Source organism: Miniopterus natalensis, chromosome 10, assembly GCF_054644295.1.
Source record: "Miniopterus natalensis isolate mMinNat1 chromosome 10, mMinNat1.hap1, whole genome shotgun sequence".
Classification (NCBI taxonomy): domain Eukaryota; kingdom Metazoa; phylum Chordata; class Mammalia; order Chiroptera; family Miniopteridae; genus Miniopterus; species Miniopterus natalensis.
In genome coordinates, this window is record NC_142090.1 from 78,220,585 (window position 1) to 78,233,312 (window position 12,728).

Here is a 12,728-nt window from a genome sequence, read left to right on the forward strand (position 1 = left end):
TGATTTGCTGTTTCATTGATTTTTAGAAAGAGAGGAAGGGAAAGAGAGAGAAACATGGATGTGAGGGAGAAACACCCCATACACACCCCAACTGAGGATCAAACCCAAAACCCAGGTATGTGCCCTTGACCAGGAATTGAACCCATGACCCTCCGGTGCACAGGCTGATGCTCTAACCATTGAGCAGCACTGACCAGGGTGTGTTCTAGGTGCTATTGCATATATTAAATTATTTAACCCTTGCACTCTATGAGAAATGTCCCCAGTTCTACAGATGAAGTAAACTGAGTGACTCTGTAACTTGCTCAGGGTTACTCACAACACAAATGATGGAACCAGAATTCAGACCCAGACAGCCTGGCTCCAGAGCCCTGGCAATGAATCACAGCTCTGCAGCTGCCTCTCCTGGCTCGCATTCAAGGAGCTCATCATTGAGTAAAGGACAGACATGGGACCAGAAGGCGACGAAAGTGCGATATGATCGAGCACACTGAGGGAGGGTGACCAACGCGGACTGAGAGAGCTTAGTGGAGTTTGTCTGGAAGGTATAGGAGAGGGGAGATAGTTCAGGCATTTTTGACAGTTGGGTAAATGACACTACACCTAACTCCACACTTCTCCTAGCTCTGCCATTCTACAAAGCAGTGGGTAGCCTTATGTCATACACTAAAAAGCTATTTTGCCTGGGCTTATAAAGAGTGTCGTGCTGGTAAACCAGTTCTCCGGGGCAAAAATAGCCATGAGGGGGGAAGAGCTTTGATTTGTATTTGCAGATTTTCTTTCCCAGTTTCTGTGGTGTAAATAGTCCCACCATGCAGATGTCAGGTGCCGGCCAGACAGCACTTCAGGGGACTGTAAAAGAGCAGCCAGTGAGGGGTCAAGAGAAGGTGGTGTCCTGAAAGCCAAGTGGAGAAGGGAAGGGTGGTCAACACCTTCGACAGGTCAAGGAAAGAGAACTGACAGTTGGCTGTTGGATTTAGTCATTGATCACCTCCACTAGAGCGGTTTCGGGGTGGACGGAGGCAAGACCTTTGTTAGAGTGGGTTTAAAAGAAAAGGGGGGCGGGAATTAGGGGCAGGGAGTGTAGAGAATTGTTTGGAGAGGTTTTGCTGCCCATAAGCGCAGAGCAGCGGGGTGGTAGCTGGCGGGAATGAGGCACCCTGAGAACCTTGTGTCAAGGTGGCAGAAATAACAGCATGTTTACGTGCTGATGGGGGTGACACCGTCTCGAGGGGAAATAAATGACGCAGAGAGTGGAAAGGGGGAATTTCTGGAAAGACGTTCCTGACGGTAGGGATTGGGATCTAGGACCAAAGCCCACACCCCACAAAGGGCACCGTAATCCACCTAACAACGTGGGCAGAACACCTAGGTGTCGTTCTCCTCCCCTGTTTACTTCACCTCTCCCACCTACAACACACACACACACACACACACACACACCCCTACTCCATCAACAATCTCCACTGGCCATACTGCCAAAATCTAACCGTGCCTGACCGACCACCTTCACTACTTTCGTCCTGCCCCGAGCCAAATTTATTTCTCTGTGGGCTACACAATGGTCTCTCACCCTTCCTTTTTTAAGGGAAACTTTTGATTGAAATATGACCTGCATATAGAAAAGTACCCAAATCATCAGTACACAGCTTGATCAGTTTCCACAAAGTGAGCACCCCCGTGTCCAGGGTAACCGCCGCCTAAACCAGGAAATAGGCCTCATCGGCCTCCCCAGCAGCCTCCCCGTGCTCCTTCCCAGGCGCTGGCCACCGTCCTGAGGTCTGGACTTCTATCGACATTGATTAGTCATATCTGTTTTTAAATGTATGCAAATAGAATCATCCAGGACAGCTTCCTTTATTTCTTGTTTATTTCACTCAAAATTCTATTCACAAGGTTCAGCCACGTTGTTTGCATGTAGAAATAGCTCATTCTTTCTCTTTGCTGTATTATATTCCTTTGGACAAATATGCCACAAATTATTTATTCATTCTACAGCTAATAAATATTTAGGTGGTTTCTGGTTTGAGGCTTTTAGGAACAGGCTGTCAGGAACATTTTCCTTCGCACCTCTTGGTGCACACATGTAGGCCTTCTGCTCAGCACATCCTCGGGAGTGGACTTGCTGGTTCCTGAGTGATGGATACATACACCCAGCTCTAGTAGATACGGCCAAACGGCGTTGCAAATGGTTACACCCTTTCACACTCCTCACAGCACAGTCCCATTGCTCGCATCCCTGCCAACGCTTGATATTACGCTTTTTTCACATTAGCCATACTAGTGGTGGATGGTGCTCTCTCATTGAGGTTCTAGTTAAAGAGCCTTTAATTTTGTCTCCCTGCTTCCATGTCTGCCTCCCTCCAATCCTCTCTCCAAATTAAAACCAGAAAAATATTTCTCAGACACAACTCAGAGCGTCCATTCCCCTTCTTATAACACTCCAGTGGCCCCCACTGCACTCAGAATGAACCCAAGTCATAACCACAGCATCCAAGTCCCTACATGACCTGGCTTCTACCCACCTGTCCAACTTCATCTCACACCACGCACACTCCCCGGCTCTCCCTGTGCCCCAGGCACACCGGCTGCCCCCCTCTCCCTTGAACAAGCCCAGCTCCCTCCCACTTGGGGACCTCTGCCTGGCACACAACCCCATTCCCCATCCCCCACCCCAATATCTTGCATGCCTAACTGCTATTAGTCCTTCAGTTCACGCCTCAGGTGAGAACTCTTACCTGACCTCCCTATCAAGTTGACTCCTCTGCAGCACCTACCCACCTGCACACATATTTCTTTATTTACCTGCTCACATCCTACCTTCTCCGATAGCTTCTGAGATCCTTGAGGGCAAGGATATGACTCTCTTGGTCTCCACAGCAGACCCAGTAGCCGGCACATCGTAGGAGCTCAACAAATTTTTATCAGCTGATTGATTTCATAAATAATGTCCCTGTCTGGGGAGATCTGAGCTAAGCTCCCTCTTTTCACTGAGGAAACTAAAGCAACATGCTCTGAGATGTTCAGAGGAGAAGCATCACTTATTGATCATTTGTGAGCCATTGTCTGCTGAGCACCTACTACGAAGGGGATACGCCCCAGGTCCCCTGCAGTGGAAACCACACCTGGGCTTCCTCTCAATGGCCCACAAGCTTTAATCCAGTCGGGGTGACCTTGAGGTGCCCTGAGCCTCCTGCTCCCTGCTTCTGACCACTTTGCATGGGCTCATCTTTACTTCCAAGGTGCAGCAGTGTATAAATAAATGTGCCAAGTGTTTTAATTCAGAAAGCTGACCGGGAGGGTCTGAAAATAATGCTAGTAAATTATCACTTACAAAATGTGGGCACTGATAGGGGGAAACAACAGCCATCCCTAACTCTACCACCCAGGAGCAATCAGGGGGTCTCCTCCCAGGCTTTGCTCTTTCTCTTTCCCTCCCCTGTCGGTGTTGTTTGAGAGGACACGTCTGGAGCGGCAAAGTAGGGCACTGGGGAATTCTAGTTATTCGGGCCCTGACCCGTGGTTATGGGCTGGGAGTGAACCGGGACTGTGTCTAGCTCACTTGCTCAAATCACCATCTACACTTGGCCTTTGTCTCCCCATTGGGGCTGCTCAGGAGCCTGGCAGGACCGACAGCAATTCAGCAAATACTACCCTGGAATCAAGAGTAAACCTGGGCCTGGCTGGCTTGGCTCAGTGGTTGAGCATCGACCTAGGATCCAGGAGATTGAGGTTCGATTCCCGGTCAGGGCACATGCCCGGGTTGTGGGCTCGATGCCCAGTCGGGGGCATGCAGGGGGCAGCGAATCAACGACTCTCTCATCATTGATGCTTCTATCTCTCTCTCTCCCTCTCCCTTCCTCTCTCTGAAATAAAAAAAATTAAAAAAGAGTAAACCTGGGATCTCCCAGAACAACCAAATAAATTCAGAAGCCATATTTGGCCATTTTTCTCAGCATATGGGAGCTGGAAAAGGAACCACCCCATACAGGGTACCCCGGTGCTGGCCACCGTCTCTAACTTATTTATCTTCGCAATGGCCCTGGAGGTCAGTATTATCTCCATTTGCGTATGAGGACTCTGAGGCTCAGCGAGGAAGTGAACTGTCCAGGGATCAAGCTTGAACCAGGATCTCTCAGGCCCCGGGGCCAGGTTCAGCCACACTGATAGATTGAGCCCTGGCCACGAAAGGGGGAACACAAAGAGGGAGAGCAGAGGAGGGCCTCTCCTGGGCAGGATTTAAAATTGCTCGTGGACCCGCAGTGCTGAACGCAGACTACCCAAAGGGGGCTGGGCAAACATCACATTAATTGAGATCATCACCGGTTAGATTACTACTTAATAGACCAGCTAAACCCCGGGGACCCGGCCTCGATACCGCCAGAACTGCAAACTTCAGTCTTGTCTCCTTCTGGGGATGCATTCGGGATGCCAAGCTGCCTGCCACCACCTTGGATGCGTGTGTGTTAAATCATCCCCATTTGGGGAAGGAGCTGGGCCACTGACAGATGGGCGAGGCCAGTTCCAGAGCCCCGGGCCACGATTTGTTCCACCATGGACCTCGGTTCCAGAGGGAGAGGTCAGAGGCAGGGCATGGGAACGGGAACGAGCCCCCAAGCTTGTTTTGTCCCCAGAACAGAAGTGCACAGAGTTCCCTAGAAATGCTATCGGGTGGGAGGGAAGTGAAAGCCAAAGAGCCAAGAGCTGCATCTGCTAAGCAAGGGGAGTTTTCCAACTCAAACAATAAAGCAGGGGCCTTGGTGCCCTGAGAAGACTGTCGTGTTTTCAGTCTTGCCAAGTCCCCGCCTCCCTTCAGCTGACACCCGGCCCCTCCTCTTTAAACGCTGGAGTTCGGTATGTTGCTTCCCTTTCGAAAGCAGGACAGGTGGCCTCGGGGGTAGTGAGAGCTCCATCCCTTGAAATATCCAGGAGATGACCACTGGAAGGGGGCATCAGGGACTTGGTCCAGATGGACAGGAGGCTTTAATTCAATCACTCATTCAAATTCTACAACTCTTTACTGAGCTGCGCTGGTGCACAAAGTAGGCCAGGTCCCTTTGTGAAACTGACAGGTCCGTGGAGGAGACAGAGGCGACAACAGAGGCAGAAAGAAACAGGGAATGACCTGCTGTGATGAGTGCTGCGGAGGAAAGAACGGGGGTTATGAGGGCCAGTGACAGGAACGACGAAGACTTTTAAGCAGATGCTCGAATTTATGTTAAAACAGCTCACTGTGGCGGGTGGAGGCCCCTTTGGAAGCCGTCTCGATGGCCTGGGGAGGAGCTGATGGGCCTGGAGCCCGGGCTTGCGGCAGAGGTGGGCAGTGACCCTCCTGGGCGCGTATTTGGGACATAGGATCGACAGGACTTGGTGGCCCTGGAGGAGAGGAGAGGAGAGGAGAGGGGAGGGGAGGGGAGGGGAGGGGAGGGGAGGGGAGGGGAGGGGAGGGGAGGGGAGGGGAGGGGAGGGGAGGGGAGGGGAGGGGAGGGGAGGGGAGGGGAGGGGAGGAGAGGAGAGGAGAGGAGAGGAGAGGAGAGGAGAGGAGAGGAGAGGAGAGGAGAGGAGAGGAGAGGAGAGGAGAGGAGAGGAGAGGAGAGGAGAGGAGAGGAGAGGAGAGGAGAAGGGAGACGACTCCCCAGCTTGGGACAAGGTCATCTGAAATTGTGAATCATAAGACTGCGTAGATCCCCAGACTACGGGGCTTCAAAGCCCAGATCGACAGGCCAGCCTGCCCTTCGGTGAAGCACGGAGCCACCTGGGGCAGGAAAGCCGCTGCCGCTAAGTCTTCCCCGTGTCGCTGGAAGGAGAAGGAAGTGGGTGTTGCTCCCTTCATGTGCTCTCTCCCTCTGGGCCACACCTTTCCGGATCCCAGGACTCTCGTGCCTTCAGCACATTATCTGGGACGTGCGTCTATGGAAAGAGCCGCCACGATCAGGAAGAAACACACAGACAACCCAATAGGAAATGGGCAAAGGGCCTGAACAGGCGTTTCACAGAAAAGGGCCTGCAGACTGCCAGTGAGCACAGGACATGCTGCTGGCTCCACGTCATTACTCGTCAGGGAGACAGAGCAAACCATCCTCTGCCGCCACTGCACCCCCACCACGTGGCTAAAGGGAAAGCAACTGACAATACCAAGTGTTGGCAAAGGTTCAGGGCAACTAAGCCTCTCAAATGGCATTTGTGGGAATTTAAACTGATGCAACTATTTTGAAAAAAAAGTGCCCGGCAGTTTTCTACTAAAGCTGAACGTCTACATACCCACTGGCCCGAGAATCCACTCCCAGGCACTTGTCCCACAGAAATATGCACATCTTTGTGCCAGAAGATATGTATGAGAACCACTGCTCATAATAGTTAAAACTGAAGGAAACACAAGTGTCCATCCACAAGAGTAAAATAACTGTGACACGGTCACACGGAGGAATGCTATATGGAAACGAGGGGGAATAAATACCTGCCACGTGCGAGAGCATGGGTGACTCTCACAAACATAATGTTAAAAAATGAAACCAAATGCAAAATAGTTTATTTTCTGAATCAATGTATATGAAGTTCAAAAACAGGCAAAACTAACCTACGGTGATGCAAGTCAGGACCGTGGAAACCTTTGGGGAGGGGCGATGGTGACCAAGGCTGGGTCTGAGGAGATCCCCCCAGGCTGGTAATGTTCTTTTTCTTAATTCAGGCACCAGCTGCACAGGTGAGCCTGTTTCATAAGAGTCCATCAAGCTGTACCTTGTGATTTGTCTACATTTAAACATATCTGTTATACGTCAACAAAAGTGTATTCTAAAAACATGTAGGAAGGGTGCTTGCCCGTGGCAGTCAGAGGCAATACAGCTGCAATAAATAACCAAAATCCTAGTCGGGGTAAACCAAGGTCATAAAGGTCACAGCCAATCAGTGCCAACCATCAAGATGAAAGAGTGAGGATTTTAAAAAATAATAAACAGTAAAATCATTGTATTTTCAAATATTCACTTTCAGAACATTTTTTTTCAAGTGGTTGGCCTTGATGTATTGTGATGACAACATTTGGCCGCCAGCCTTTGTTTTGGTTGTGGGGCCCGGCTCTGTTCTGGAGGTTTAAAAGGCAACATATCCCTTTCTCAGTGGTCTTTCCACATGTGTATACGAACACACCCCTCTACCCCCAGGAACATGTACTGTGCATAATATGTGTGTGACAATGAAACAATGAGGAGGGTTCCTGTAACCACCGAAAATCTGATTATGTTATCTTCCCACCTGCTCTCAGTGTGCATGCTCCTGGCCGCCGAATGCTCATTAAAAAACCCCAGAAACTGCCCGGCCAGCGGCGACCTATGAACTAGGAGGTCACGGTTTGATTCCCGGTCAGGGCACATGCGGCTCGATCCCCAGTCGGGGGCGTGCAGGAGGCAGCTGATCAATGACTCTCATCATTGATTTTCTCTCTCTCTCTTTCCCTTCCTCTCTCTGAAATCAAGGAAAACACATATATTTTTTTAAACCCAGAAACTACCTGAGGAGCTGTCTTGGTCATCAAAAAATCAGGCTGTATAATCACAAAAACTCATGCTTTGACGCCCGCCCCTTACCCATGTGTGCCCCTGGACAAATGATTCACCGGCTTTCGCTCGGTGTCTGCTCATAAAAGGGAGGAGGCACTTCCGAAACTGTGGGACTAGAGCGAAAGTTAAGCTGTGTCATTTCCAGGAAAGTTCGTGGCACGTGCTATGACGGTAACAAATGCTCGACCCAGTGAGTGGAAGGACCGGGTCTGATGGAAGCAGGAGCATCCAACCGCATGGTTCTGCCTGCAAATTTCCCAAAATATGAGTCAGGCTCCATTTTCGCCACCCCCTTCCCCGCGGGCGCAGCCTAGCCAAGCGCCCTCGGCGGGGAGACCTGCGTTTCGCCCACGAGGACACCGCTCAGGCTCTCAGGCCAGCTGCCAGCCCGCGCCCGTGAAAGAGAGAGTGTTTATGCACGGCGTTGAATATTTTACTGCATGTTGCGCTTATTGTGTCAAAAATGTGTAGAAAAATGGAAAACTGGCAGGCGGGAATGAGTGATTAGAAACCTAAGTCTCAAAACCTTACTACAGTTGACACAAAAAATGGGAATTATTATGTGGGCTTGAGTCGGAGACTCTCCCAGCTGGGAGCTCGCTGAACTTAAGCTGCCGCGCATACATTTGTGAAGGAAAAAGGGGGAAAATAAGACGAGCTTCCAAAACCAGGTGAAGGGTAGAAAGCGCGATCTGAAAATGGGTTTCAGCTCTCGGGGAACAGCTGCGCTTGCAACATCCAAGCATCTTAGGCAACCTTCCGACACTGGACATTCCTACACCTTTTCAGGCCGCTGCCCATAGGAAACTCTCTATTGGAAAGAGAGAATTCTCTACGGGAAAGCGGGGAGCTGCCTGATACGGCTCTTTGCTGACAGCGCCCCACTACATTATATTAAACAAACAGCTCCAGTGAGCCGGTGTGGCAACGGCCTGGCCTCAGCACTGAGGCACGATTCTGCACAAGTCCTGAGTCAGACTCCCCCCCCTTCTTCATCCCCAGACACCCATACTCCATGGACGTGGCTTCCGTAATTCTTAAATATATCTCTCCCTTTCCCCCCTTACTTTGCTCTTAGCCCAAAAGTATTAGCTCCTATTTTAATGCAGAAATGTTCCCCCCGAGCTTTTGTTCTTATTTATTTTTAAGCCAAACTTAGCACGCGAGTATTATTAAACTCTGGCCTATGCAGCGCCGGCGAAGGGGAAGGCTAGGCTTTCCCCGAGGCCTCTCTCCTTACACCAGGGCAGGGAAATGCTGGGAACGTCAGCGCCAGGGCGGCGCCAGCCGCTAGTCGGCTGCTCGGGGCTGCCACCAGAGGGCGCCGACACGCGGTTCCCGACGAAGCCCTGCCGAGGCGACCGCCAGGAAAGGCAGGAACAGGCCCATCACTAGCAGACGTGCGCCTGGATCTGCCCCGGCCTGACTGAGGCAGGAATTTTTTCTTTCCTTGTAAAGGTTCGATTTCAACAATGTAGGGCCCCCTGGCTTGGAGAACTTTCTGATTTAAACGACTGACAATATTTGTTTGAGTTCGAAGCCACATACCCCACGCCTTTCTCTGAGGGTCATGTGGCCACTTGACTTGTAGAGCTTGAGGCAAGTCTCTTGCTCCCGCACAGAGGCCTGAGCGGGGCTCACGGGCCACCAGCGGCCGGCCCAGGCCACCCCCTAAGGAGAGGCAGTGTGCTCGGTCTGCGCCCCCTTTCCCCAGCCCACGGGCATCCTCTGAACACCGTCCACACTGCTCCGTGTTACTCAGGTGTATGCAGACCTGTGGTTGCACGTGTGAGTCGCTTTTAAGTCTGGCTTTGTTGTAACACTGTAGTTCCTCGTGTATAAAATGGCTCTTTAATCTCCCACAGTCTCTCTTTCTCATTAATCAATTTAAAACCTGTTTCAAAAAAATTTGATGCATTTTTGTATTGAGATTTTATTTGTTTAATGTAGGCCAGTATTTTCACCTTTTTGGCAGCTCTTTGATAACATTCCAGGTTGTTATCATTTCTTATTTACACGGTATCATTTGCCATTTTTTAAAAAGTTAACTATTATTCAACGACCCACTGAATTCCTTGTATTGTTTGTAAAGTCATCTGAGAAAAATGTAACTACTATACACCTGAGTGGAACAGAAATTTAAACATTACGGTTGCACAAAATTTGTTCTTGTTGACTCTACGTGAGGGCTCAAGTCTCTATGGTTTACGAGGCCAACCTTTCTGGCCCCCTCTGCTCTCTGCTGGCATCTGACTCACCCTCCCTCTCTCACCCTACCCTGACCCCACACCAGCCCTGGGACACGCGGGGCACACCGTCACCTGCGGCTTCTGCACTGGCTGGGGCTCTTCCCTTTTTGGTCTTTCCCCAGATATCTCTACCCCACCTCAAACCTTACTCCTTGGGGGAGGTGTCCCCTACCCCCCTACGTGGTGGGGAATAGCTCCAGTGTCCCTGATCCACGTACACCCCCCCTCTGGTTTCCCCACAACATCTCTCACTTCTGTCACGCGGTACCATTTCCTTACTTGTTACATATCATCTGTCTCTGCCTCCTGGAATAGAAGCTCCCCGGGGCAAGGATTTTTGTTGGCTTCCTTCCTCTTTAGGCATCTGTGGGGCCCAGGACAGTGCCTGGCACATAACAGGTGTTCAATAAATGTATTTTAAATTTGCACAAAGGGATTAATAACATAAAAATGTCCAGAGTCGTCTCCATCATTTCTATTATGCGGATTACATCTACCATCCCATTTGCAGTTTTAGCTAAAACGGAGGTTGGTGCGGATCATTAACCTCGGGAGGTGCTTAGGTTCTGAAACAAAGAATAACTACAGTTTCAGCTTCAGTCCCTTCCCCTTGTAGCATCAGATCTTCTGGAAAACCCCTCACCCAGGGCCTGAGGATGCCCAGTCCCTGAAATGTCCCCGTGATGTTTTCCTTTCCATGTGTAGAGTGGAGCTGTCAGGCTAAGACTCTTCATCCCCCCTGAGCCTGCCCCCGAGCCTCTCCCCAGACGCACATGCTGCATATCTGCAATGGGGGGGGGGGGCAGGGAGAGGCTGGAAAGCCCCTGTTAATCGAAAAGCTCACCTTCCTTTTCTCTGTGTGTGCCTATAATACAATCAAGAGAAATTGGTCCCTCGATGCCCCAACTCAAGTAAAAGAGTGGTGATTGTTACCATGGCCCCCGATTTCTTTGCTGAGGAGAGTAATAAAAAGAATCAGATGACACCAAACATAAGAACCATTAAAAATCTGATAAATTAGACTTCATTAAAATTAAAAACGTTTGCTCTCTAAAAGACGCCACTAAGAAACTGAAAAGACGAGTCACAGCGCAGGAGAAGATATTTGCAGAGCATGGAAATGAGATGACTTGTATCCAGAACATATTTTTAAGTCTTACAACTCAGTAATGAGACAGACAGCCTGATTTATAAACTAGTGGGCCAAAGGTTTAAATAGCTACTTCACCAAAGAAAATATATGGATAGAAAATAAACACATGAAAAGATGTTTTACGGGTCATTAAGAAAATGCAGCGCAAGCCCGGCCTGCATGGCTCAGTGGTTGAGCTTCATTCCCATGCACCGAGGGGTCACCGGATCGATTGCAGGTCAGGGCCCTGCCTGGGTTTCGGGCCTGATCCCCCAGTAGGGGGCGTGCAGGTCTCGGTCAATCAATGACTCTCATCATTGATGTTTCTCTCTCCCTCTCCCTCCCTCACTCCGAAGTCAATAAAAACATACTTAAAATGCAAATCAAAGCCATAATGAGATACCACCATACCCCCCAGCAGAAAGGCAATGACCAAAGAGGCAGGTAGGAAGGGCTGGTGAGGGTGTGAGGAAGCCTTTAGACACTGCCAGTGGGAGCGGGAAATGGTTGGGCCGCTTTGGAAAGCAATTTGACATTTCCGCCGCACTCAAGGGAGCTCACACATCCCGGCCACCCCGTTTAAAGGGCAGCTAGTGACCGAAAGCTGCCAGTTGCAGCTTAAACTTAAGACACGTGCGGATTCTAAAGCCGATTCTCCCTCACAGCAGGAGCTTTTCTGGCAGAGAACCGCCAGGGGGCGTCACAATATAAAAGAAAAGGTACATGAACTCTCCTCTGCGGGGATCACCTCAAACCTTTCTCGAATGGCAAGGACTCCCTTCCAGTCCCTCCCCAGGGGGAGCCCTCAAGACCACCTGTGGCCCCCCAGGGGTTCCCTAGACACGGCAGGAAGGTCACAGACTGGACCAGACACTATGCGATTCGGTTCACTTCGCCTCTAGGGAGCCCCATGGTGCCCCGGGCCCTGGGCCGTGACCTGGGGACAGGGAGCTGGGCCAGGCATGTCCCGCTCTTGAAAAACTCAGGCCAGTGGGGCAGACCGTGGCCCAGGACACGGTCATCCCTCTCCCTCCAGGCCTGAAATTGCACGAGGCAGGACGTTTCCCTGCCTGGCTGCCTTGTCATCTCCAATGCCTGTCACAGCGCCTCGCCCGTAGTAAGTGCTCAGGTAACACACTGAGTGAGCGAACGAATGAGCGGCTCCAGCTCGAAGCTCGCGCTCCTAACCGCTGTTACACTACCTCTATCAGTGGCTGTTCTATTTCATTGTAAACTGTGTAAATGTAAGGAACTGTTACTAGATGCTTTCTTTTGGGCCCAGGTGGTCGTGTTCTGCTCTGCTCCGCTCAGCTCCCTGTCCTCACCGTCCCCAGCATAGCTGCGCCGTTCCCACGGCGGCCTTGGCTCCTGCAGTCCCCTCCGCCTGCGGCGCCTTCCTTCCTCCCCGGCACCTGTCAAATCCTACCCACCCTTCACAGTCAACCCGAACCCCACGCGCTCCCGGGGCCCCTGCGGCCCTCCAGCCCACACGCATCCCTCCCTCCTCCAGGTTCCCCTGGAGTTACAGAGGTAGGTTTGGGATGCAGTCGCTTTACATGGAGTGGAGTCCCTCACTTGATGGCAGGCTCGGGGCCGGGGAAGCAGGGGACGAGGGCAGCGTGTTCCCTGACTGTTTATCCCCACTCTCCAAGCGACCTTGCCCACAGACGCTAACGATGCCCGGGTCGCGCCTCGGGCCCCAGCCTCCCCCGGAACAGCTTCCTGGCAGCCTCTGCTAGGCCTCCGAGGCCTCTCGCGCTTCACGCATCCAAAGCGGGACTGTTTCCCCCT

At 51.2% G+C, this 12,728-nt stretch overlaps 1 protein-coding gene across 1 annotated transcript in view; it reads right to left on the reverse strand.

The window, feature by feature from the left end:
* The window catches only part of PDE1C (phosphodiesterase 1C), a 288,209-nt gene that overhangs the window by 259,483 nt on the left and 15,998 nt on the right, over nt 1-12,728 (reverse strand). The window lies entirely within an intron of this gene.